Genomic DNA, 24,885 nt, shown 5'->3' with positions numbered 1-24,885 from the left:
GCCCGCCCATGGGAAGAGGTGAATGAGTTCCTTGCTTTGCTTTGCTTGCATGCTTACCTGTTAAACTGTCTTTACCTCAATCCATGGGTTTTCTCACTTCTACCCTTCTAATTCTCTCCCCCATCCCTCTGGGAGCAGACATGGGGAGTGGAGGAGCAGCTGTGTGGGGCTTAGTTGTTATCTGGGATTAAACCCCAGCAACATTGCACCAAGTCCCTCTAGATTTTCCTCATTGGTCTATTTCCCATAAACATAAATTAGAGTTTATATTGCCTTCATATATTCCTGTATAGTCTGACTGAGCTTTCTAAGGGATAACTCATTCTTTTCCTATTTTTTTAACCAGCAAGGTCATGCACCCTCACTTTGTTGGGACCTGTTAGGGGCTGTTTTCAGTTGAGTATATTTGATTTTGAATCATGTATTTACCCACAGATCCCACGAGATGTGGGTACTTTTAGCCTGCAAGACACTGGGAGACTCATATTACAATGAAACAAACGTTACAAAATCCAGATTACAGTCACATACCACCTCCAGGCTCATTGCTCAAACTTTCATAAAAATATAAAACCAGGAAGAGATATGTGTTTTGAAAAAAAATGCAGCATACCTGTGATTGTTTTATGTATCCTTAGATATAAGGATGGAACAAAATATATCCAAGTTCTGATATACACACCTATCAAGATGATTACTTTTTAGATATAGAAATATATCAGTATGAAATAGTCAACTTGCCATAGTTCAAATGAGATTAAAGTAAGTGTGTTTATATTTCTTAAGCTGTCTCTCGTTCCCTTTGTCTCACAAGTAGAAAATATGAAGCATTAACATGCTATGTCAGGACAATACCCGTGTGGTAGAGAATTTATGTTTATTTATGGTAGAGAATGTGGCATGCTTTCATTGGTAAATGAAAATAAGGAGTCAATTTGAACTGTAAATTCAAATTAATGACAGATCTCAGCAATTGTATATGTGGAATAAACACTCCAGATTGCCCTCAAAAAGAAACATATACCTTACAAGGAATGATAGGTTGGATGCCAGAGACTGAATTAAAGTTTCACTGTGCTTGTTACTGTATGAGATGCTCTGGTGAGTTCAGCTGCACATGACAAGGGCCCATTTGAAACTGGCAGTGACGCCATGAAGAGAACTAAGCAGGAGGAAAAAGTGAAAGGAGCTAATTCTAAAGCAAATTAACAACCCTCATTCCCTGATATCCATACTGGCAGTGCATAGGCTCAGTTGCCTGAATCTAAGCTAGACCTTCAAATCAAAACTTATTTACCTTAAGATTTCATTGATATTGAAAGTGCAGTCATTTTAAGAAAAATATTGCTTGCTATCCACTTCAGTTTCCAATGTGGAGCTTTTTTCAGTAATGCTGAAAACACAGTGCTGCACATCAGCTTGGTATGACTTTATTGAGCTAACTCAAATATAAAGACAATGAAATGCCAACACTGAATTTCTAATCTGTTTTTGAAATTTTTTTCAGCTATGAACAAATGCATCAATACACATATCCTCTCCCAGGTCAAATGACAAGAAGCAAAAACACATCCCATGAAAGATGTTACAAAAACTTAAAGCAAACTTAAGAGGTCTGCTTTTAGATTCTTAGCTTTTATTTTTATTTTTTGAGGCCCTTAATTTAAACTTTTTTTTTTCTTTTAAAACACCAGCTGGCCAAAATTATCTCTTATTTTTGCTCCAAGAAATTTTAGGTAATTTACATATAATTTTCAATTACACTCACTAATGTTTTTAAGGATGATCTTTTAAAACTCATCTTGAAAAGCATGACCAAACTTCATATTATTCTAAAAGCATAAGTTAAATGTTAATTAGAAAAAAATAATGAATTATAGATTTAAACTGTATTTGCATAGAATACTTAATATCATGTTCTTTTTTTCTCCTAGTTGTCCTACAGATTATTGTTACAAATGTGCTGTTCAGAAAAAAGGGCATAAAAACCTCAAGTGGAAATAGCTGACCCTGGAATGATCACAGCTTACCAATGTACAAGTTTGGGCAAGAACAAACAGGTGGTGCAAGGTAAGTGACAATGCAGGTAACAAATGCATCCCCCATAAAAGTCAATGCATTTAAATACTTTGAAAATGTTATAACATTAGCAAGAACAGTAAAAGTGTGTGCTGATTTTGGCTGGGGTAGTTAATTTTCTTCACAGCAGCTGGTAGGGGGCTGTGGTTTTGGATTTGTGTAGAACACAGGGTTGAAAATGTGGAGCTGCTTTTGTTATTGCTGAGCAGGGCTTGCTCAGAGCCAAGCACTTTTCTGCTTCTCACGCTGCCACAATGCTGAGAAAGCTGGGGGTGCTTGGGAGGCTGGAAGGAGACACAGGCAGGACAGGCACCCCCAAAAGACCAAAGGGATATTCCAGATCATGGTCAGTATATAACTGTGGCACCAAAAAAATCTTAATAAAAATTTAGAGGCAAATGTGCAATAGCCAACACAAATCTACAGCAGTTCCCTCAGGGGCAGCTGCCACAGGGCTCAAAAGGAACAGTGAGAAGGCTGGTTGAAAAGATACCTTTTCTTATCAAGCTGGGACAAAGTTCACACCTACAAATCAGGTTGTTTTGGGCTTAATTCAGAAGGTGCATGCACTACCTGGAAGGAGCATCTGTACTGCAGTAAGAAACAACAGTGAAGCCCATGCTGCCACACCTGATTTAATTTCACTAGCTCACATACCAACAGCTTCAGGAGAGAGACATGGTTACCACTGGTGTAAGGGCTGCAGCAACTGCAGTGATGGACCTAAAGGGGAAGTGAGCATGTGCTGGTGGCTGGCAGCAGACACATTTGGCCACAACATCAAGGTTTGTCTCAGCCACACCACGCCACTGCCAGCAGCGAGGCTCCTGTGGGCATCTCCTAACCAGCTGCAGGCACGAACAGTTTAAACAAGAGTTGGGAGATAATCTAGTTTAGTTTGCTTGAAGAAAGTGGTTGTCAGAAAAGGGAGGGAAAACAAGTGTCAGATAATAAAAACTGTACATTTTCCTACAAGCAAATGACTCGTTCCTTCTCTCCTAAAGAAACCAAAGAAACTGTCAGAGCCAGCACAGCCACTGAGTCCCACTGCCAGTCCCCTAAGCCCACCAAAGCAAATACTTCAATTAGAAAGGGTGAAAATAGCCATTTGTATTTATTGAGAGCTCACTGACAAAAGAAAAAAGCAAACCCAAACAAACCATGATTGAACTTATGTCACAAGATTTATTTCAAGTGGTGGTTCATGCGCACAAACATGTAGCAGGCAAGGCTCAGTGTACCCACTACTTGTTTCGCTGTTCTGAAACTAAAGGCGAGATGCCATTGAAAAGGATATAGTGAATCCCAGAACAAAAATTTTCAGATTTTTTTCCTCTTTTCAGTTCAAAATCCTGCACAACTTTATCGTGCTTGCCTTACCATCCCTTAAAAACCAGTCCAGTTATCTGAATAACAACTATTATTTTTCCTAAGTCGCTCATCTCTACTCTGATGTGAAAGAAAGGAGACACCTAAAGAAATTCACTGTAGATTTTCACAGAGAAAGCTTAATGAAGAGCATAAAGAACAAAGTGGTGGGGATTTCTGGTTTTTGTGTTTAGGTTGGTTTTTTTTTTTTCCAATCACACAGAGTAAAAGAACGAGACATTTTTAATACACAGCTCAAAGGCTAAGAGAGGAGAAACAATTGAGCATCTAGGTAAGCACAACTAATCAGCCATATGTGTCAATGGGATTATCCATCAGAAGATACTAAGCTCAGAGGAGTGATCAACAACCTTGAGGGCACACCTCAAGGCTGGACATAAGGCTGACATTAGCCTCAAATGTTCAGCAGCAGCACACCAATGGGAAAGTAAAAATCCTGCAGCCAAGAGAGAAAAGCCCTCAGCCTGGGCGCCTGCTGGCTAAGGAAGTGCTCTGCAGAAAGGTGAAGCTCACAGCTTGAAGCTGTGTTAGCAAAATGGCCTTGTGCTGGAGAGCCAAATATGGACAAGGCTGCATTAGCAAATAAATGGCAGGAGAAGGGGTTATTCCCTTCTAGTCAACAACCCTGAGACTGCATCAAGAGTCCCATGTCCAGTTTTGGCATCCCCAGGACGAGAAAAGCATTGACATATTGAAGTCAGCCTGGTAGATGGTCACTAAGATGAGAGGGCAGTCAGAACCAAGCAGAGCAAGAGACAAGTCATCAAGCATTACAAAACTAACCATGAAGTTAGTTACACACTGGCACAGTTGCCCAGAGATGCTGTGAAATATCCATCCCCAGAGATACTGAAACCTCAGCTAGACAAAGCTATCAAAAGCAACCTCACCTTAGATTTTCCTTCTTTGTTTGAGGATTGGACTCTCAAATAAGATCTTCATAGGTCATTTCCCAGCAATATCAGTGTGTGGTAATAGCAGCAAATTATTAATACCCTTCTTTCAAATTCTCTAGAATATACTCTTCAAATACAAGTTTTTTCTACTTCCATTTACTTCCTTTGCTTAAAATAACCCCAAAACCCAACCAACGACCACCCCCACAACACTAAAAAAATGAAAACCTCATAAAATCTCTCCCACATCCTCATTTTTCTTTTGCTTCTTACATGAAGTACCAAAGCACCTTCTTGTATCAGAGAAGTTCTTTGCAATCTTCTCAGCTGAGCACTCTAACATGCCAACTAAAAGCACATCCCTGACATCTGAGGAATCCATTAGCATCCAGTCAGCTCAATAGGATTACATTACTTAAGAGCAAAGGCTAAACTGCAAAGGTGACTTAGCTTGTTAGAAGATGTTCTTCTATCACTTGGAAGCTATTTTAAGGACAGGTAATTGTTTCTTAAGTAACTTCATGGATGATTATGAGAATTATGGTTGATGTACAGGGTTTCCCTTGCTAGCTGAGAAAATAATTCTCCAACAAACTGAGAGTGAGGTTTTTGTTTCAAAACTTCATTTTTCTTCCATCATTATTTACTGTGCATTTTCTAACACGGAACAAGATGTTTAATTAGCCCAGCACACAATCAACACAAATATTTCCATGTACAACAATGTCTGCAATGTCTTTGCAGAGGAAGTTGAATGATATTCTGTATTACAAACTACTCTCAGTTATAGCACTACTTTCATCTGCCCAGGACAAATGCCTCTTTTTCTATTAGCAATTTTGTGTTTTAAGGGTTTCTTCTGGTCTGCTTTGGATTTCTCTATTTATCATGCATTTCAAGTTCTTCTGGGTTTCCACTTAAATCAACTTATTGAGATTAGGATTTATTTCCTACAAAGTTATGATGAGAATTAGATATGAGAAAAAATACAGGATATACTGTTCCAACTGCTACTACAGTTCTATTTTCTGTAATACATTTTAGGGGTTTTTTATTTCCATTTCATCTAGTAGTTTAGGAACTGAGATACAATCTCGTGAAAGTTAGGAATGCATCAAATCATCAGAGAAAAACTAAAACGTAAAAGTAGACAGGACAGCAATTAAGAACATCAAAAGCAGTATTCCTGGGCTTAGAATTGTGCCTAAAACTATGCATTGCATAATATTTACAATTTTTTCTCTTATGCACTGTCTGCATAGCACAGTTCACACAAGTCATTACAACACACAAGGTTTATAAATGCATAAGGTACATACAGCAAAATGTTTCAGGGTTATTCAACTGGCTTTGGCTAAATTTAATCTATTCCAGCCCAGCAAAGCAGCTCAACCGACAAGCACAAATTAATTTATTTATATCATGTTTCTTGGGTCAACAGAGAAATTGACACTAATCACCAACTTGCTGCTCCAGCTATTTCACTAACAATAGTCATAAACTGGCATTATTTTTAACAGAATAAAATCCTGATGTAAACAAGCTGTCCATCAATATTTAATTAAAATATGATGAGGGACAGGAAATGCAGTTTTGGTGCTGTTTAAGGTTGCATAGCATCATTTAAATGTTAAAACACACAAAATTGTTGTACTGTGTGCCACATCTCCTTATTGACAAGGAAGTGTAGGTGACACCTGAAAACAGTTACTGAGGTGACACCGTGCATTTTAATATTCATTCCTCATTTTGTGCATGTTGAGGAAAGAATCATATTACCCTTTGCACTTCTGCACAGATTAACTATCAACAGAAGAGTCTCACCAAAAGCCTGAAAAAGCCTGTGGAAGTCTTTCCTTTCATGTCCATGGCTTTTAATCATGTTATGTATCATGGCTCCAAAACAGAGAATTTTTTTTTAATATTTCTTCTCAAATCACATATACTTTTTGTATATTTTGCAAGAAAATTACAAGTTCATTTGTTTCACTTAAAAACCACACAGAAATTTGGCAAGAAAGTAGAGAAAATCGATTGCAAGGCCCTTTGGTTTTAATTCATGCAGCTTCTTAATGTCAAAAAGCTGCTGAAACCAATGTCATCATAGAGAAAGGAACTTACTCAATTTTATATATGACTTGGCTCAGTTATTTATGGAGTTTTATGGGAAAATTCACAGGTTTGGGACCAAAATTAATCACAGAGCAAAAATGTATCTGTTTTCATACCCTGCAGGCCTTTAGACTTCTAAATTAAGATACCTGTGCCAATACCAATTTTCCCAATGCTCCTCTCACACCCAAACAGAAAAGTCACAAGTTCAAGGTAGGGCTTTGTTTACATTCTTTCTGTAATACCATAAAACTTGAACCTGGCTACAAAAACATGAAGCAATGCTAATATTGTTTTGTTATTCTGAAGACTCATGAGGCCTAAGTGTACTGATTACTATATTGTAAATCAGTTACCAGAAGAGAGACTCGGACCAAGAAGTTCTTTGTTCATAAATCATTTCAAACAGCACCTAGCTTATAACCTAAACCTATATAACGATGCAACTCCTTTTTTTTTTTTTTAACAGAAGAGTAAAAGTCACTCCTGCATTACAAGAATTCACCTCAGAAGTGAGTACAGTCACATTCAAGTTCACCCTGCATAAGCCAGCTCAGATCCAGAGTGTGTGGGAACTACAAAGTCCAGGATGGAGAGCAGGATGTTGATCCTGGCAGTGCAGGACTGCAAGGTGTGGCTCAGCAGCAAGCACCAAAAACCAGCTTGGAGCAGAGACACAGCACTCACCTGTGGGACTCGGTGACTGAACTGATGCAACCCGTGTGTCAGCAAGCACCAGCCTGCACAGAAGTTACACACACCTCAGTTCAGCTAGGTCCAAACTGTAAATCTAAATTACTATCTAAACTTCCTTGACAAACCCTGACAATAATAACAAGGAACTGTTTCATTTCACCCAGAGCAATCTGTAAATGAAATCAGGCTCAGCTCTAAGGGCACTGGATCCACCAGGTTGGTGCCACTGCCACCGACCAGGAGACTCCAAAATGAGGAATGGGACTGCTCTTTCCTAGTCTCCACTAAGCACAGATTTCAGAGTGCCTTCATGTACCTTAAAACCTGTTCCTTGGGCTCCTTACTTCTGCTGAGCTACAAAATATGCTCCTGGCTCTTCAACAGATGCACTTAAAACACCAATTTTAGCTTATTTAACCAAAGGAAACTGCTGAAACCACCAACTGCTGCACTCTAATATAACTGCAGATCACCTCAGGCAGTCCTTCCATACCCCAGGTGGTTGAGCTAATCACTGAGTAAAAGGAGGATAGAGGAATACAATCTTTCCTTTCAGATTTTGCTATCTAGAAGGCTCCTAGGTTTTCCATTTAAATGAATTTTTTTTATTTCAGATAGAATTTGAAGTAGTTCTGGTTGAAGGAAATTATATTTCTAGAAAATAATTATTAATATAAATAGAAGTACTCTTCCAGAGACACATAAAACACTCTGCTTCTGGCCTAGAGAACTCAGACAGTAAGAATTTAAATTAATTTAAATTTAAACATTTCATTACATCATAGCACGTTTTCTTCTTGTGGACGTCAGTTGAGCCCAGATATCTTAACAAAAACTCTTCTTAAGCTTAAACCACAACAACACTATCTGTTCTTTCTCAACCAAAGAACACTGAAAATCTACTGATAAATAGCTTTAAGAAATATAAGTTATGAACTCCTACATAATTTATGGACGCTCTAAAGAAATTTTATCCAAGCCCAAGTTGTCATCTTATTGCAAGGGTTCCATACTGTTGCGTTCTTATCACAAGTTCCATACCTGCTTGGTGTTTCTTGTGGTCAGCTCCTCAGAGCACTGACTCTTTCTTCTTCACCAAGCAGCCAACTCCAGTGCCCCTTTCAACCAGCCACCCCACTCTTTTATAGCACTCTTCTTCTCATTGGTTACAGCTGTGGCCTGTTAAAGTCAGGCCTGATCCTAATCTCTGATAATTGGCCCAGCTGCAACTCCTTAGGGGTAAGATTACTTTCTACACTATCTTTATTTTCTTATATTCTATCCTCCTACAAGCCCACAAGCTCCTTTCTTCTGAGAGACTATTTAGGTATGCTTCTGACATCTTAGGCTTACCAAATACCATTTCAAAAGCAGTGAGAATTAGTGCAAGACATCTCCTTCCTTTACAGAGGGCATTTTTTTCCTATTTTTATTGCCACTTACAGAAAGCCAATACAACATGTCACAGCACTACAGTGACAAGAGATCCATAATACTCCTTCCAACGTTATGTGCTTCATTAATCAGCCCCTAAAACAGGATCCATTGAATGCATCTCTTAGTTAGATAAATGTACTACCTGTTTTATATGCAGCTCTAGAAATACACTCTCATCTTTCCTGGGTTTTATCTCTCAGCTTCCATTTTGGTCATGTCTACTGTCAGTACCCTTCCCTTCCTGAAGCTCCATTTTGCACCTCAGTAAGTGGCCTGCTTGCTGCTGGGCACTCAATTCACAGCATTTTGAAAATTCTACTGTTGGATAAGCAAAGACTGGAGAAAGAGGAGATGAAGTAACACATGCAGCAGCTCCCAGAGTGGATACACAGAGCAGAGTCCTCTTCATGACACTTTCCCTGATGGCTACAGCTGAACAGTGGCAGCAGAATTCATGGAAGTTTTTCTTTCCCCTGTCACTCAACAGGGAAGTGAAAGGGGAAGATACCTGCAACATACTGGATCAGGGTTATTGCTTGTCCATTCTGTGCATTCTCTAGTTGGCTTTTCTGCTTAGTGGTTTCTTCCACAGGAAAGTGCATACAGCTCATGGCCTTCTTTCTGTGTTTTACATTCCATGTTCTCAGCAAATTTTAAGACTGAAATACATATGCTGATTTTACTTTGAGACTTAAAGTTCAAGCCCCAAAAGAATAACGTGGGTAAAGAGCATTTCAACAGTCAGTATTAACTTGGATATATACATCATATTTCACATTCAAATCCTTTTCTATTATTCCTCCAATCCTGAACTGCTTACATGAACAAAGAGAGCTCAGATATAATTTCTCTCAAACCTCCAAAGCACTAGACATTCTCTAAACTTTTAGAGTCCGAATAACCGCTATGATTTCATCATTTTTCATGTTCTACATTTGAATTTCACCCAGAAGCAATTTTTTTTTTAGATACCTCTTTGATAAATATCAGCAGTATGTTCATGCTACATGGGACACAATGATAGATATTGCCCACATCAGTTGCTTAAAGACTCACATGGGAATATGTTCTGGAAATGGTTCTGTTTCACTAGTCTGCCTAACACCCATCACTGCTTTTTGCAACAAAGAATTCACCTGTATGTATTTTCATGTACATAAAACCTTCATCTCTTTACAATGCCAGGGTAACAGCGTGAGTGAACAGACACACATATCAGACATGCCAGAGTTCTGCAAAATGCAGATTCATACTACACAAAAGATCAGGATTCAAGATGGCTTCACAGCCTTAAAAATTGATGACAGAAAAAATGGATAATTTGGGTAAGTTTTGGTGGTAGCTAAGAAACCAATTCCAACAAACACTGATAAAATTTTTCATGTCTGCCCCACAACATGCATTCTAATGCCATGTCTAAGCAAAGCAACACTATGATTGACATTCAGCAGCAAATTTATCAGGAAGAGGAATGATTTTAGAACTTTATCTTTCCAGTTTATACTTTATAGTAAACCAATTGAATTCAGTAGGATTCAGGAAACTGTAGACTATATGGGGTTTGGATTATAACCTCAGTTCTTATGGATGTCTGGATGCACTGATGCACAGAGAAATTTATTCTCACTGTGTAATGAGTAGAGGAAGAAATAACTTTGCCTTTTAACTTGATCTATACAATTAAATGAATAAATAATTCAACTGTTTTACATGCAATGTAAACACCCCATGTCCGAATTTTTATTGCTTCTGTGGTAAAATCCTTTCTTACCTAGAGATACTATGCCCCCTTGGGAAACTGTAAAATCATACTAAGCATGCCTGAAATTTCCCTTTTGACAGGAACATGGGAACATATAGAGACAGAGGATTATTCTCTGTAACAAATACATATGGCAGCTTGCAGCTACCTTCCAGCCATGAAGGATACATCTAATCAGATGTTTCAAGGCTTTTAAGACTGGAGAGAGAAGGCAACAGCAATCAAAGGAGAAACACAAAAATCTCTTTAACTTCCAGACAGATAGTGTCTTGCTTTTTCTGACGCTGCCCTACATTAATGGTGCAGTAAATACAAACTAAATACTTACTAAAAATACCACAATAGAAAAATACATTGTTAATGCTATTGGAAGTTTGAATTAGAAGCTTTTCTTACTGAACAAGGCTTCATCAATTATAACACTACTAATTCCAATCCACTTCATATCTTCAATCTGCTTTTTAGCATCAAGCTACCAAATTATTGTTCTTGTCTTCTCACTCTCACTGTTCTTACTGTCTCATCCTCTACCAACTCTTTTTCCTTAATCCTTTTGGGAGCATGCTGTACTGTTCCTAATTTTGCCCCTATTAACCCTATCTCTATCCATGTGTTTGTGCCTCTGCTTCCTTTCACCATTAGGCAGAGCTTTTATACTTTCAAAATCTGTTTCTCTGCTTCTTATTAGTGATCAGCTGAGCAATCTAAAATGTAGAACAGTGAAGTCACCAAACCAAAATTGTCTCTAATGTTTTTACGCCTCCTTATCGGTGCTCAGTTGTCATCTATTGCAAATCTTTTTGTGGTTACTGATTGTGTGTATTTCCTGCTATTTTCCATAAACTGCAAGAGCAATGTCCCAGCATGGCTCTTCATTTACTTTGCTGCCTGTTGTTTCTGCAGTTGTTTTCCCTACTCCCCACTCATCACATCCTAAGGGACCCAAACTAAAGCTCTGCTTTCTGCTTGCCAGCAGCAGTTTCTGTGAGGACAGAAACTCTACAAAAAGTCATCCACAGGCAGAGAAACATGACTTTCTTTCCCTGCTGCAATCCTTCTTCATCAAGATCTATCCTGTCCGCTGTGTAGCAGAGCTTGCCAGCCTGGCAAAAGAAGAGCACATTCCCGAATAACTCACCAAGAGGAGGAAACCCTTGGGATTTGGTGTCCCACAGAGGACACCTCGCAAGACAAGCACAACAGCCCATAGAACCAGCCTGGAGCACACACACTTCTCATCAATATCTCCACCACCAACATCCTGGCCACAGCTGCCCAACCCCTCAGCACCAGGACAGACTTCTGAAAACCTCGGGGCACATTTAAGATGGACCATTCAAGTCCCCGGCGGTGCTTGCTCACCCACACTGCTACACCCACAGCAAGAGAGGGACAGAGGGACAGCCCCTGCACTATTCACACAAGGACTCCGTAGAGAAGATTTATCCTCACTGCTGATGTAAACATCGAGAGCAAAAGAAGTTTGGCCTTGACAGTAAACATGTTTGTTTGGTAGAAAGAAAATAGTATTTAACTAATTTTTTTTTCCTGACTTGCTGCAGATCAACATCCACCTAAGAACACTACTGGCAAGCCAGGGCAGACTGTCCAGCCTCTACCACCACACTAATCATCTCTGCACACTTTGGACCAGATCTACTGGCTGTATCTGATGCAAAACACCTGAATTTAAGGGAAATCATGATGGCAACAAGCATGCCAGGATCCAGTATGACCCTGGTATCTCAAGGAAAGTTAGGAACTTGCTGTTCTTTGCAGATTTTCAGGCTGGTCTAACAGTAAGAACTAGTGCTTGGCACTGTCACCCTCCATAGCTTAAGTCCTCTCAGTCTTCTGAGTTATTTTATTTATTATTTTTATTTAAGAAGACCTCAGTTTTCTTTTCCTTATGCCTGTAAGTGCTCCCTTTTGGTCCTATTTTGCTGTATTGCATCTCAGAGACAAGGTTAACCACTTACTCTTCATGACACCACTAGATTTGTTATTTCAACAGAAATATTTTTAAATCCCTTGTTATAATTAAATTATTTCTCTCCCCTTGCCCCCTTCCAATTATTTTCTGAAGCATCCTTTATACACATTTTTCTCACATTTCCATGTCTCAGTCTCTCTTTCTTTGTTCATATTCTTTACTTTATTATATTTTCCAGGAGACACATACATTAAAAAACAAAAATAGAGTAATAACCATATGCTTCCTTTCTGATCTGTACTTTTATTTACCTTAGCAATATCCCATTATAATGAATGACTCACAGCATTAAGAACCAGTCAGTGTAAAGCCAGCCTAGTTTGGCCCTAAAATGGACTGATAGATAGCAAAGAACAGTTGGAGGACTAACATTTGCAGAGAGAACAGCTGTTTGTGAAAGAAAATGTTTCTTCAAGACTTAATTTACTCCATGTAAAGTTTCACCGAGTCGGGAAAAAATGCTCAACACGTGTAAAGTACCTGGTTATGTAAGAAGGCAAAATACTTTCTTGAGCCCAAAGAATGTTCAAAGTATCAGCCAATAAATACTTAGAGACTTGTACCCACTGACATTTCCAAAGTATTTCAGTCTTTCATGTTATTTTAAATGCGCCCTACAGTGGCCATTGGAGATGATGAAACACCCATTTGGATAAAAAACGCCATAAAATAATTAGCATGATGTAAGAGAGTCAAAGCAACACCTTGTAATGTACAGCATACACAAAGAAGTTTTTTTTCTGTGGTTTTTCTTGCTGTCTTTGAGAAAATAAAACCACTTTGAGACCCATAATGTAAGAAAACAGATGTTTTACAAATTTATTTTGTTATTTCATTTCACCACTTGGATTAGAAATTAATTCATTTTTTGTTGCTATTTCTTGTAATGCCACTTAGTAAATACTTCAAGGCTTGCTTCAGAAAGAGTTGCCACCCTCAAACTATCAGGCATTTTTACTTTGAGGTCAAAGTGTTATGATTACACACGCAAAATGCATTGTGCTAATTTTGCTTACCAGAGTACAAATACAATGATCTCGTCTCTCTCAAATTAGTCACTGTACTCTGTATACTTCATCATTTAACTAAACAATGCTATATCACAGTGATGAAATGGGGTGTTTCATTGTCAAAGAGGAAAATCCAGTTAACAGTGTATGTTTAAGCAAATTCACAGGTTTCACTGTAAAAGAAAATTGTCACCAACCTCTGTCATCTGCATGTAGTTCCATCATCAACCACAATTCAACATGCAGCTCTGAAAAATATGCAAAAGCAGAGAAAAATCTTTAATATATTCTTAAAAAAAAAAAAGTCTTTAATCTATTCTTCAAGCAATAATGCTGACACAGTTTCACTTGTTCCCTCTTGGCTTTGTGATCACCCCAGACTGACATTTAAGGTCAGCAGATTATTGCCTTTGACACAGACCAGATAAAACTAGGGGATTTAATTGTTGTTCCACACACCATCACTTCAAATCTACAGTCTAGTTCTTACCTTGTACGTCAGCTCAGGACACTACAAGAATTTAAGGACTGTCCCAACAGTTCAGAACAATGGTTCCTCGAGCCCAGTATTGCCTCTGCAACAGAGCAGCAAGAGATGCTTTTCCTACAGTCTATTCCATCCTCCAGTCTCCAAACTCCATGAATTAGAAATGGTGGACAGGACTAACCTCCCCTGTGTACTATCCATCTATGGAGCTGCTGCTCATAAATTCAAGCAACTCTCTTGAACCTGCTGATACTATCCATCTCCACTGTTTCCTCTGCAAGTGAGTGCAAAAAGTTTGCAACCTTCAGTGCAAAATACTTTCTTTTGAGTGCTTGAAATTTGTTTACTGCTATTTTTGTCTAGTGTCCTTCAATTCTTGCACTTTGAAGTTGATGGACGACACTTTATGTGCTGCCTTTGTGGTGGTGTATTATTTGGTGACATCACACCTCAACCTTTGCTCAAAACTGAAGAAACCTGGATCTTCATAAGTCCCTCCTCAGTCTGTTTCATCCACTTTATCATTTTAGTTGCCCTTCCCTCTGTTCTTTCTGAAGTGGTACTTTATGTTCCTTTGGGTCATGATGCCAAAACTGCACACAGTTCTCAAGATGCAAGTGCATGATGATTTTATACAGAAGCAAAATAATGCAGTTCATTCTATCTTTAAAATCCTTCTTGATCCTGGCCAAGATTTTTATATTTTTAAAAACCTGGGTTTGATCTCTGCTTCAAAAAGAGCTAATGGATTTCAGAAAACTATGAAAGCAGTCATGACAACTCCAAGGGCTCCTTCCTGAGCTGCAACTCCCAGTTATGAGTGCATTAATATTATTTTCAGTGTCCCAATCTCATCAGTAAAGATTTAGTAATAAGCCCCTGCCTTTCCAAATCTGCTCTGTCATGAAATGTTGGGTTGTGCAGAGTTAAAGTATACTTGTTTATTTGAGCTTATCTTCTATTTACAAACAGCCTTGTACCCCAGCCCTGTAGTCCTCACAGTCTAGGCAATCATTCTGCAGGATTGCTGTCTCACCTCTTCTTAACCTGGCTTCTTGAAGAAGAAAATCTCATTCAATTACACTGTGTCTGCATGTGAGAATTTGCAATTCCATTCCCCAGTTATCTTTCAACCTACTAGCCAATTTCAAACACATTAAACAGGAGCATAAAAACCTCCAATGCCATTATATCCTTCAGTTTCATGGAACCAGAAAACTGGAAAGAAAAAGAGGCCTGCACTAAAGGACAAGCTAAAACACGCAGAGATCCTTAGAAAAAAATCTGCACAGAAAGAGGTTTGCAGGACCTCAATTGCACAAGAAATTTCATCTGGTGTTTGTACTCCAGCAGACATCAGAGGTTGTAGTCATAAGACACAAATCCTTCAGAGACCAATCTTCATTAATTCTAACGCTCACAGAAGTACATATCGATTCACCTCGGGTAATGACTCACAGGAAGACACTTAAATTGCTTCATGGCAGGAGAGAAGCCTAGACCAGATGCAGCCTCAGCTGGAGTTGCCAACAGCCCCTCTGCTCTAGTTTGAAGATGCTCTAAGATAAAATTTTCCAGTTAATAGTGGGACTAGTGCCCTACAGCAGTACAGCAGAAGAAAACAAAGAAAAGCATAAAATAACTCCTATTTACTTCACAAAATCCATGCTTGTCAAACACAATTGCATCAATTTGCAGAGCAGTCATGTGGCAGTCACCTTTGGAAGACCAGATTAAGAGCAGGAAGAAAGGGGGGCATTGTCCCATATTTCCCAATGAGCAGCCTTGCATTGGGAACATTGTCAGCAAACTGGTCAGAGCTCATTCCCAGTAACAGCAAAACCCTGCCAGTGGCTGGGGCAGCAGCCCTCAGCCCATGGTTAGCAATGTGGCTGTGCTGGAAGAACTTCAGGAGAGCAGCATCCTCCCCTTCCCACTCTGTCCCAGTCACAGCAGGGATTGAATGTCCAGGTGTTAGAAAGATAAACAACATGTCAGTAGAATTCCCTTGTTAAGATTTAGGGCTTGACATGCTGCAGTGATCTCAGACCTAGGGGGAGACTGACAAAGCCTGGGGAGAAGGATGTACCACTGAGAGTGGACACACAGAATGCAGAATTTGCAGGCCACAAGGTCATCTGTCAGAGCTCCCAAGACAATGAAGTAACTAACAAAGCCAACTCAGCAACTGTGCTGAAATCAGCACTGCCTGGATAAAGGGTAATTCTGGAGGGGCAGATTGGGGTGGCCACCAACTCACAGACCACCAACCCAAGAAACCCAGCCACTCAAAAGAAGAGAAACACTGAGCATACAGATTAACTAGAATAACAAGCAAGATAATAATTTAGCCAACAGAAGCTAGAATTTTAATTAACAAGAAAATTATCTTTGGTGTTAAAGTCAAATACAGCCCTAAAATGAAGCCTGCTCAGATGCACGTTTTGATAGGCTGGACAACATGAATGACAAGCGTCATAACTTTTCCTTGAGAAGAGCAATTCTTTGCCATAGGTTGTAAGTATAAAAGGTTTGTTGTAAGCATAAAGTTTTTTTGGTTTGGGTTTTTTTTATTTTTTTTTTATTTTACTTTTCTTTTTGTTTGCTGTTGATATCTTTGCTTTCTTTTTGTTGATATCTTTGTTTTCCTCCTCTGTCTGAACAAAACACATTGTTTCTATACACCTTACACTCCATAAAGTACAGTAATCTTCTGCAGTCTCAACCAAAATCAAGTATTTTTGTCAGGGAAGGAACTTGTTTTCCTTGTAGTTCAAAGTTACTATCAAAGCATTTAATTGACCTAGACTTATATTTTCAAATTCTTATTATGCCCTTGATAATTTCAATAAGACTATTAAATTAGATCTTTATGTATGTAGGCAGCAACCCCATGTGAGGAGAGGTGACTGGCACCAGATGATGCAATGCAAGTGGGAAAAGAGAGAAGTTATAGAACTGTAACAGCTTTCCTCTTCTTTTTGGCAAACGAATAACTGGGATGATCTGTGTTACTGATACTGTACTAACACTGCACCAACTGACTGACGCTGATCTAATATTTCCAACTAAATGATAAATAGACATTTAACTTCTGCCTTTAGGAAAAATTAACTAGAATACCATAGAATCCATAATTATAATTTTCTGAAGGAGAATAGCATGAATCTTGAGTGCATGTGTGCCCTACGACAGACATGCACAGAGTTGTTGCACGTAGCAGAACAAGTTACATTTTATAATCCAGATCTACATCATGCCTTAGCAAGAATCTTTTCCATTCAAAAACACAGAAAAGGAAGGAACTGCTATTATGCCTTTATAAAAAAGCAGTGCAGAATGCATAGTCTGTCCCAAAGAAGGGAGAGTGATTGGCTAGTTATTTTTAAAACAGACAATTTTCACAGAACAGTTCAGACAGGTTTTGTCACAGAAAAACCCCAAAAACAAACAAACAAACCCACAAAAAGCAAAAACAAACAAAAAACCCCCAAAACCCTCAAACCACTACATAATTGACAGAGCAACTGTATTCCATCATGGTGGCAATAGTCTAGGTAGCAGCAGGAAAGGGAGGAGAAAGTGATCTGGAAAATGAAAGGCTAAAATTAAATTAGATTTGTACAACAGCAGCTTAAATCAACTCAGGGTGTCATTCACTTGTAGAGAGTCTGAAACAGCAGAGGCAGAAAAGATAAATATGGCTCCTGTCAGCTTTAATGGCCTGTTAACAATATGGGGTTTGTGAATTTGGCCTCTTTATTGCTGATGATTTTAGCAGTAGCATTCTACCAGTGAGCTCACTACACACTCTAAAGTTAACTCCCTGTAACTCTTCTCTGAGAGCAAAGATCCAACAGAAACACAAGCAGCTGCCAATGTCTTCAGCTACCCTTCACCTAATATTTCTTATGGTGCAGTTAAAAGTTTCAAGACATAGTAGAATCACACAAAAAAGTAAAGCTGAATTCCCCAGCAGATATGCTGATTGCGTTTTGCTGAAGACTATAATGAAAACATGAAAAGCTGTTGTAGAAATATCTCAGAGTTGAAGAGCCCAAGGATACTTGCTGTACAACACAGCCAATGCCCTCAGCAGAGAGGAATTAACCAAAGCTGAGAATAATGCTGTGACCCACACAGTTGGTAAATCCCTAATCATAAAGGATGCACAGCAAGACATTGTGAATCAATGAGGCAGCACAGGAAAACATTTGCAGTTGGATTTTATAGATGCACTTTGTCTCTTTTTCCCTAAAACAACAAGACAATCATTCTGCACCCAGAATTTAAAATTAGACTTTATCTCTAGCAATATTTTGCTAGTAATTAGTGCTTGTGAAAATGTGTGACTTTTTTACTTCTGTTCAAAACATCTTTCCTGTTAATAATCTCCAGATTTTTACATCCTTCACTTTTTCAAATTGCTGATATCGTGTTAGGAGGAACCAGGCTAATGTAGATAGAAATCGCACAAATCTAAAGTCCTGCAAATGCAATCCTTACTCATGCATTTGAATGTTCACTAAAAAGCAACAACTCAATTAAAATTTAGCATGATCCTTGGGTGAATTCACCAAACACAGAAGAGCAGCTCAGGGACACAGAGGGTATGTTCCACAGTAAAGAGATTACAAAAAGCTATCAGTATACTTAGGAATAACCCTGCTACTGAAAAACTTTCCCTGCAGTCACATCAACTTAACTCTCCCTTGGAAGCACCTGAGGATAAGAAACACAAGAAATAACATAGGCGGGGTATTGCAGGCTCCTGACCCCACGCTACACTTGTTACAGCCTTACACAGGATATAGTAACCTAAGTTATTTTGAAGTAAAAACCATAAGAATTGGAGGAAGCCAGAAAATCTGGTCTTGTTCTCCTGATACCTGCCAAGATCCCACAGCTGGATGTCAGCTCAAAAGGTTGTCATGTTGTGAGCCTATTCCAGAGTCGTAAATTAACATTAATTCAAACAATGGATCTAAACATAGATTAGTATCTCTGCTCTCTAATGGTAAACTGAAAATAGAATAGTTCTTCTCGGCTTAGACCAAGTTAAAAAGCAATATAAATGTAAGATTTTTCTTATTTTGTTTTAGGCAAGATTCTCATGGGGAAGAGAAGGAAATAGCATTTCTGATGCTTGTGACTTGTGTGTGTTTTTATATCATTTCTCAAAGCTCTCTACATTTCAGCCTGATCTACCTTTATTTTTCCATTTCCTAAAAGATCACCAGAAACTGGCTTTATTCTGTTACAGAATGTGTCTTTGAAGAGAGATAAGCTGCAAGTGACAAATCAGGAAGGAAAAAAAAGCAGAAAGTTTTTGCAGAAAGAAAATATTTCCTAAGACAACAGGGGAAACCTGGTGAGGACACATCTGTGAGATCATGAAGAGATACCTTTTTGTCTAGTTACATAAAATACCATTACAGTAAGTTACAATATTTGGAAGAACAGCATCTGTTAAAAATAAGAGCATGATTGATTGTGATTCCCCAGCCACAGCAGAAAAGAATAAAAGTTAAACTTTTAAGTTTACTACATGTTCTTTCTGCTTTTGAGAAATTCCAGGAAATTCTTTTTTTAAAAAAGTAGGCTTTTGCCAAGTACGCCTCAAGCAGTATCTCCCCACAATGGCCTCTGTGGCAGTAGTTCTTAGGCTTGAGGCTTGATTTTAAGTTTTAATGAGAATAATCAAGGGGACCATTATCAATTTCTAGTTAAAATGTAAGTCTTTTAAAAAAATCTTGTATTATAAGAAAAGCTGATCAATACTGACCCTTAATATTCTCACAGACTGCACTACTAGTTGAATTTACTATTCTGCCTTAGTTAATGAAGTCAGAAGCACTATTTTGTCTTTCCTTGTTATATGAATTTTTATGAATACACTCACCTCATAATGGTTGTTTAAACTGTTCACTACATATCTAGTTACTTATAGCTGTGCATTGGTTACACACACAGCAACACATCTTGCAAAATCTTCCCGTTAGGAGCACGGTCAAGAAGGATAATTAGTAAATGCACTTTCCTGCCTTGAGAAACAAATAGCCTTCACCCAGCTACCTTTCTTTACGCAAGAGTGTTTTGCTTCAGCTCCTCAAGTGTAACTTTTTGCCCTCCTGACATCCAAGCTGACTAATGAATGCCTGCATGCCAATAACCAAGAGAAACACAGCAAGCTCTCCTTAATCTGCAAGATTGCCACAAACGTGTAAATATTTCCTTAATGAATCCTACCTTGCACTTGAATTTTGTTAGACCTTACATGCTGTGACATAAAAATTGCACTTCCCCAAAATAGAACTTTCTTTCTAATTCTGCAGATAAATGAACTAACCACAAGGCCAAAGTGATGGAGCCAAAGGGAAAAACCAAACGAACTAAACCAACAACAAAATGTCCCAACAGAAAACCACACAAACACTGCATGCATAGGTACATACTTATTTTCCACACATTTTCAGACTTACTTTTCAGAAGTCTCTACTAGTGATTCCATTTTCTTAAAGCCTGACAAGTGCACAGTAGCTTTACTCTCTCAGAACAGAGGAGCTGAGAAGGGAAGAGCATCTTTCAAAGCCTTGATTTTGATGCCCACCTCAAGGAGCTACAACAGGACTACAAAAGAAAGGTGCTCTGTAATGAACTTGTTTAAAATAATTCTGCATTTTTCAATATGAGGTAGGAAAGGAAGTTTTTTGGGAAGTGCTAAATATTTTCATGCTTACCCACCAAGTTTACCAGCAAGTAAAAGGAAAACAAAATGGAGAAAAAAAAAAAAAAAAGGAAAGAGGTATCCACATCCAACTACAACTTACAGATCTATCTTATTCTCTGAAGGAGACTGAGAGAATGAGGGGCATTGTTTTTTAGTTTTATGGAGAATTTATAATGCAATATCTTATCAGCATAAACACTACTGGCTATTTCTGGAAAAGTTTACAGTAGAATTGTTATGTTTCTAATAAAGCACTTTCAGTTTTACTAACTGGTCAAATTATATTAAAGTACAACACAAACGGGCAGTATTATTTTAACTCTATCTAAACACAGCTGTAAAGACTTTTTTCCAGCCAAGATACTTCGATATCTACAATAAATTTATTCATGCACTCCTTTTTGCATATCCTGGAATAAAGAATGGTTTCCAGCCTTTTTTAACCCATGCCACCTGTGCTTCAAACCATCCACTACATCTTATGAATTAATCACTATTCATACAAAGTTATGGTTCCCAACTTTAAGAAATGGCTAAGTCAGTATAGACGTTTTGGGTTTAGCTTTTGTTGGCAGAAGTTTTTGAAGAAAAATAGAACTCCTTTGCAAGATTAGGAGGTTTAGTAATTTTTACCCATTTCCTGGAGCCTATTTGTCTTACTGTGAGGAGAATTAGACCATTTTAAATATTAGATTCACAGGCACGAGTGAGAAAGAAAATAATGGTGTTTGATTTATGAAACAGGAGGAACAGACATCTTCGTCATTACAAGGGAGTATTGTTGAAAATAAGTCAAGGTAAAATCTTTCTACAGAAAGAATACGAAAGATCTCTGGAAAATATCAGTTAAATGTGGTTAAAGTGAGTCCCCATGAATAGGCTGGTCATTTAGGTGAGTTCGTATCTTGAAATAAACTGCAAATCACTTTGCTGCTCTAAATGCTTTCAGAAGCTACCAAAATCGTCGGCTTCCCAAAAGAACTGTTTGAAACATGAATTATATTTTGTTCCTCCTATCTTTGCTTTATACCTTTTTTCCCTGCCTGTTGTACAGATTCCCATTCAGCTGAGCATCCATTTTCCCAAGGATTTTCTCTTGGCAGCATTTGGCCACTTCAGTTTGACTGTTTCAGCAGAACATGAAAGCAAAAGTGATGCTCAGGCTCCACTGGGGCCAGAGGGAAAGAGTGGGGCATCTACTCAGCCATTGCAGACAGTCATGGGCTCTTTTTCATTTCAGCCTAGGATTTGGCTTACATTTATCATGAAAAGTCCAAGATGCTGCTATGTGCAAAATAGCCCGGCAGAGAACTACTCTTGGAGAAACCTAAAATAAGTAGCTGGTCCAACTGCACCCAGGCTGAGGGTTACAGGAAGTTCTGGCCACCAACATAGCACACTGCAAATTTCTCTCTCTCCCTCTCTGGTGCAGGGCTGCAAATACAAGTTTCTTGATGCACCCTTGCTAGAGTTACCATAGTTAGGGGGGTTATCTTTTTGCTGAGCTATGAAAAGCCATCTGGGAACTATCTAATTTTTTTGACTACACTTGTCAGTATAAGTGAAAAGAACTCGCTGAAGAAAGATTTGTGACAAGTAAATCTGGGGTACAGCTGTGCAAGTGGTAGTCAGGAACCTTAAAAAGCATCTGGAAAACAAATCTTATAAAACAGAAGTGAAAACTGTGCATGGTGTTAATTCTAATTCTTGAAGGGGGAAAACCACTCATAAGGCCCAAAGATAAACATTCATGCAAGTAACCAGAATGTACAAATGAAATATAAAAACTGATTACACAAGTGGCATTGACTCTTGAAAACATCCTTAGGAGCATTTTCAGGTCATCAGGTCTAATCATAAAATCACAGAACCAAAAAATCATAAAATGGCCTGGTGGAAAGGGCCATAAAGATCCTCCAGTTCCAAGCCCCTGCCATGGGCAGGGACACCCTCACTGAGGCTGATCAGATCCCCATCCAACCTGACCTTGAGCACCTTCAGGGACAGGCCAGCCACAGCTTCTTTGGGTAACTTGTGCCAGTACCTCACCACCCTCACAGTAAAGAATTGCATCCCAAGATCTAATCTAATTCAGTTTGAAGCCATTCCCTCTCGTTCTATCTATACATATCCCTGTAAAAATCTCTCTCCAGCTTTCACGTGGTCCTCTTTAGGTATTAGAAGGTCCTAAAAGGGAAACTGGGAACTTTCTCTTCTCCAGGCTGCACTCTGCTTTGTGCTAATGCCATATCATATAAACATGTAATATCAAGCTCCATTTGAAAAAAAAACATTACATTTAATATTTGAACAGACACATGGAGGGGGTTGGGTGATACCTTGTGGAATTTTTGTTTCCTGGTGGTTTTTTTGTTGTTGGGAAGTGGGGTTTAAGAGTAGAGTGATTTAGAGGGACTCATGAATTGGAGTTCTGACAGATAAACTTTGACAAATCTAGCAGTTTTAATCTATCACCATTCCTAACTCCCCATGTCATTTTTCTACAGAGATTAGCACACCAACAGAGGGAAATGCATGACTCAATTATTCCAGTTCACAGTGCAGAATATCAGCTTAAAGCACTAATGAAGGTGTGGTTTGTCCTAAGACATCAGACCATGAATCGAACCTAAAAATGCTGTGCACACACGTTTCACCAAGCCTGAAGAGGTCATGGCAATTTTTGGCATGGCAAACAGCATCTTTATCCACTCAGCAAAGGAGAGCAGGACCCTCAGCCAGATGGGAACGCTTCTGAGATGAGCTGGCAACACTTGCATTGTCCATTTTCCTTACTGACCATATGTGCCGTCCCTCCCTTTAGTTCAGCTGGGTCACTGGACAGGTTTGTGTCTTCTGTAAAAGGCTAAGCACAAGTCAGATCTCCCAAGGCTTTCATTGGTTGATATAAGGTCATTAAAAATATATCTATAAATTAGTCATTGTAAGTAGTTCAGAAATAGATTTTTCTAAGAAGGCAACCAAAAAATTAGTTACTGCTTAAATTTCTATATCCTGTTTCCTACTGTCATATTTAGAGTGTCTCCATTTTTCATAATTTCTAAGGGCATGTTATGACTGAAGGAAGAATATTTCAAGTCTAATCTAACACTTTTTGATTAATTTCTCCCCAATTTCCTGTAAATGTCCCCAGAAAAACTATAAAGAAAATCAGTAGTTAATAAAGATAAGTTCTGCTCGCTTTCAAATTCAGTCTCTAAATAGAGAATTCTGTTTAAAAAATATCTGAGAGAAAATTTAGAAAATAAATTCATTTGGTTTGTATTTTTCACATCTATATTTATACATAGAATTATGTTTAAAAGCAGAGATACTGAAATGTGTTAACTTTGTCAGAAATCAGAACTTATTTTCACCTGAAAATATCCATTGAACCAAAAAAGAATTAGGAGGAATGGAGGAGAATTCAGATTAAAATGTAAAAGGTGTTAGCAACTCCATGGCGGTTCATCCTTCCTCAATATAACTTGTTGGATGTAGATAAAAAGTGGTTTTAACTAATTTTCTGTAAGAAGAAGAAAAGTAAATTTAAAACCTAATGTGACTAGAATCTGTTTAGTGTTCATATAATGAATATCATTCTGCTGTCAGTCCTGCTCAGCCCTAGCTAATCTCCTTCATTTTTGTTAATTCCTCTATGATGCTGAATTGTCAAAATCTCTAAGTAGTATCCTAAATGACTGCTACTCATGCATTCAATAAAATAACAGTTCAGTTATAATGCACAAAATCTTATAGTTAGTAATGCTGAAAGCACACAAAATCACTGATAAAACATACCATGTAGGTTTATATAAGCTATGTAAAATTCATTGAATTAACCAAGCAAAACCTAGTGAAGATTTTTCCCTATTCTCCCAAGAAACAGTAGATATGAAAACTACAACTTTAAGAAGGTAAACTACTCTGCATTAATGCAGATATAAAGAAAAGGGGGAAAAAAAGAAGTGATGAAATTGGTAGACCATATATTTGAAATAAAACACATTTTGTGTTTGGAATCAAAGTAGAATTCAGCATGCCTGGTAATTCCCTTCTTTCTCTGTATCTCTCACTCCATGAACACTCAGTCAGAAAAGACAGTACAGAAGGGGTGAAATCTTGAGAGTAGGTTTAGTTGTACCAGTATCTCCCAGCTGCAGTTATCTTTCCAGTCCTATCCTGTTTCCCTTTTCACTTCTACTCTTGCACACACAATTTTGTGCCCAGTGCTAGTGAAACCTGAAAGGCCTGCATCTGCTCCCAGATCAAAACCTGTTTGTCATTAAATTAT

General features: G+C 38.3%; 1 protein-coding gene across 1 annotated transcript in view; it reads right to left on the bottom strand.

The window, feature by feature from the left end:
* SEMA5A (semaphorin 5A) overlaps window positions 1-8,291 on the bottom strand; it is a 372,788-nt gene extending 364,497 nt beyond the window's left edge. The window contains exon 1 of the mRNA XM_058824781.1: window positions 8,214-8,291. The gene's annotated coding sequence lies outside the window, so the exon portion shown is untranslated. The remainder of the gene's footprint in view (window positions 1-8,213) is intronic.
* Window positions 8,292-24,885: the final 16,594 nt, after the last annotated feature.

This window comes from Ammospiza caudacuta, chromosome 1 (genome assembly GCF_027887145.1).
Source record: "Ammospiza caudacuta isolate bAmmCau1 chromosome 1, bAmmCau1.pri, whole genome shotgun sequence".
Taxonomy (NCBI): Eukaryota; Metazoa; Chordata; class Aves; order Passeriformes; family Passerellidae; genus Ammospiza; species Ammospiza caudacuta.
Note: the sequence above shows the minus strand (reverse complement) of the source record. Positions and strands in the feature narration are given on the sequence as shown.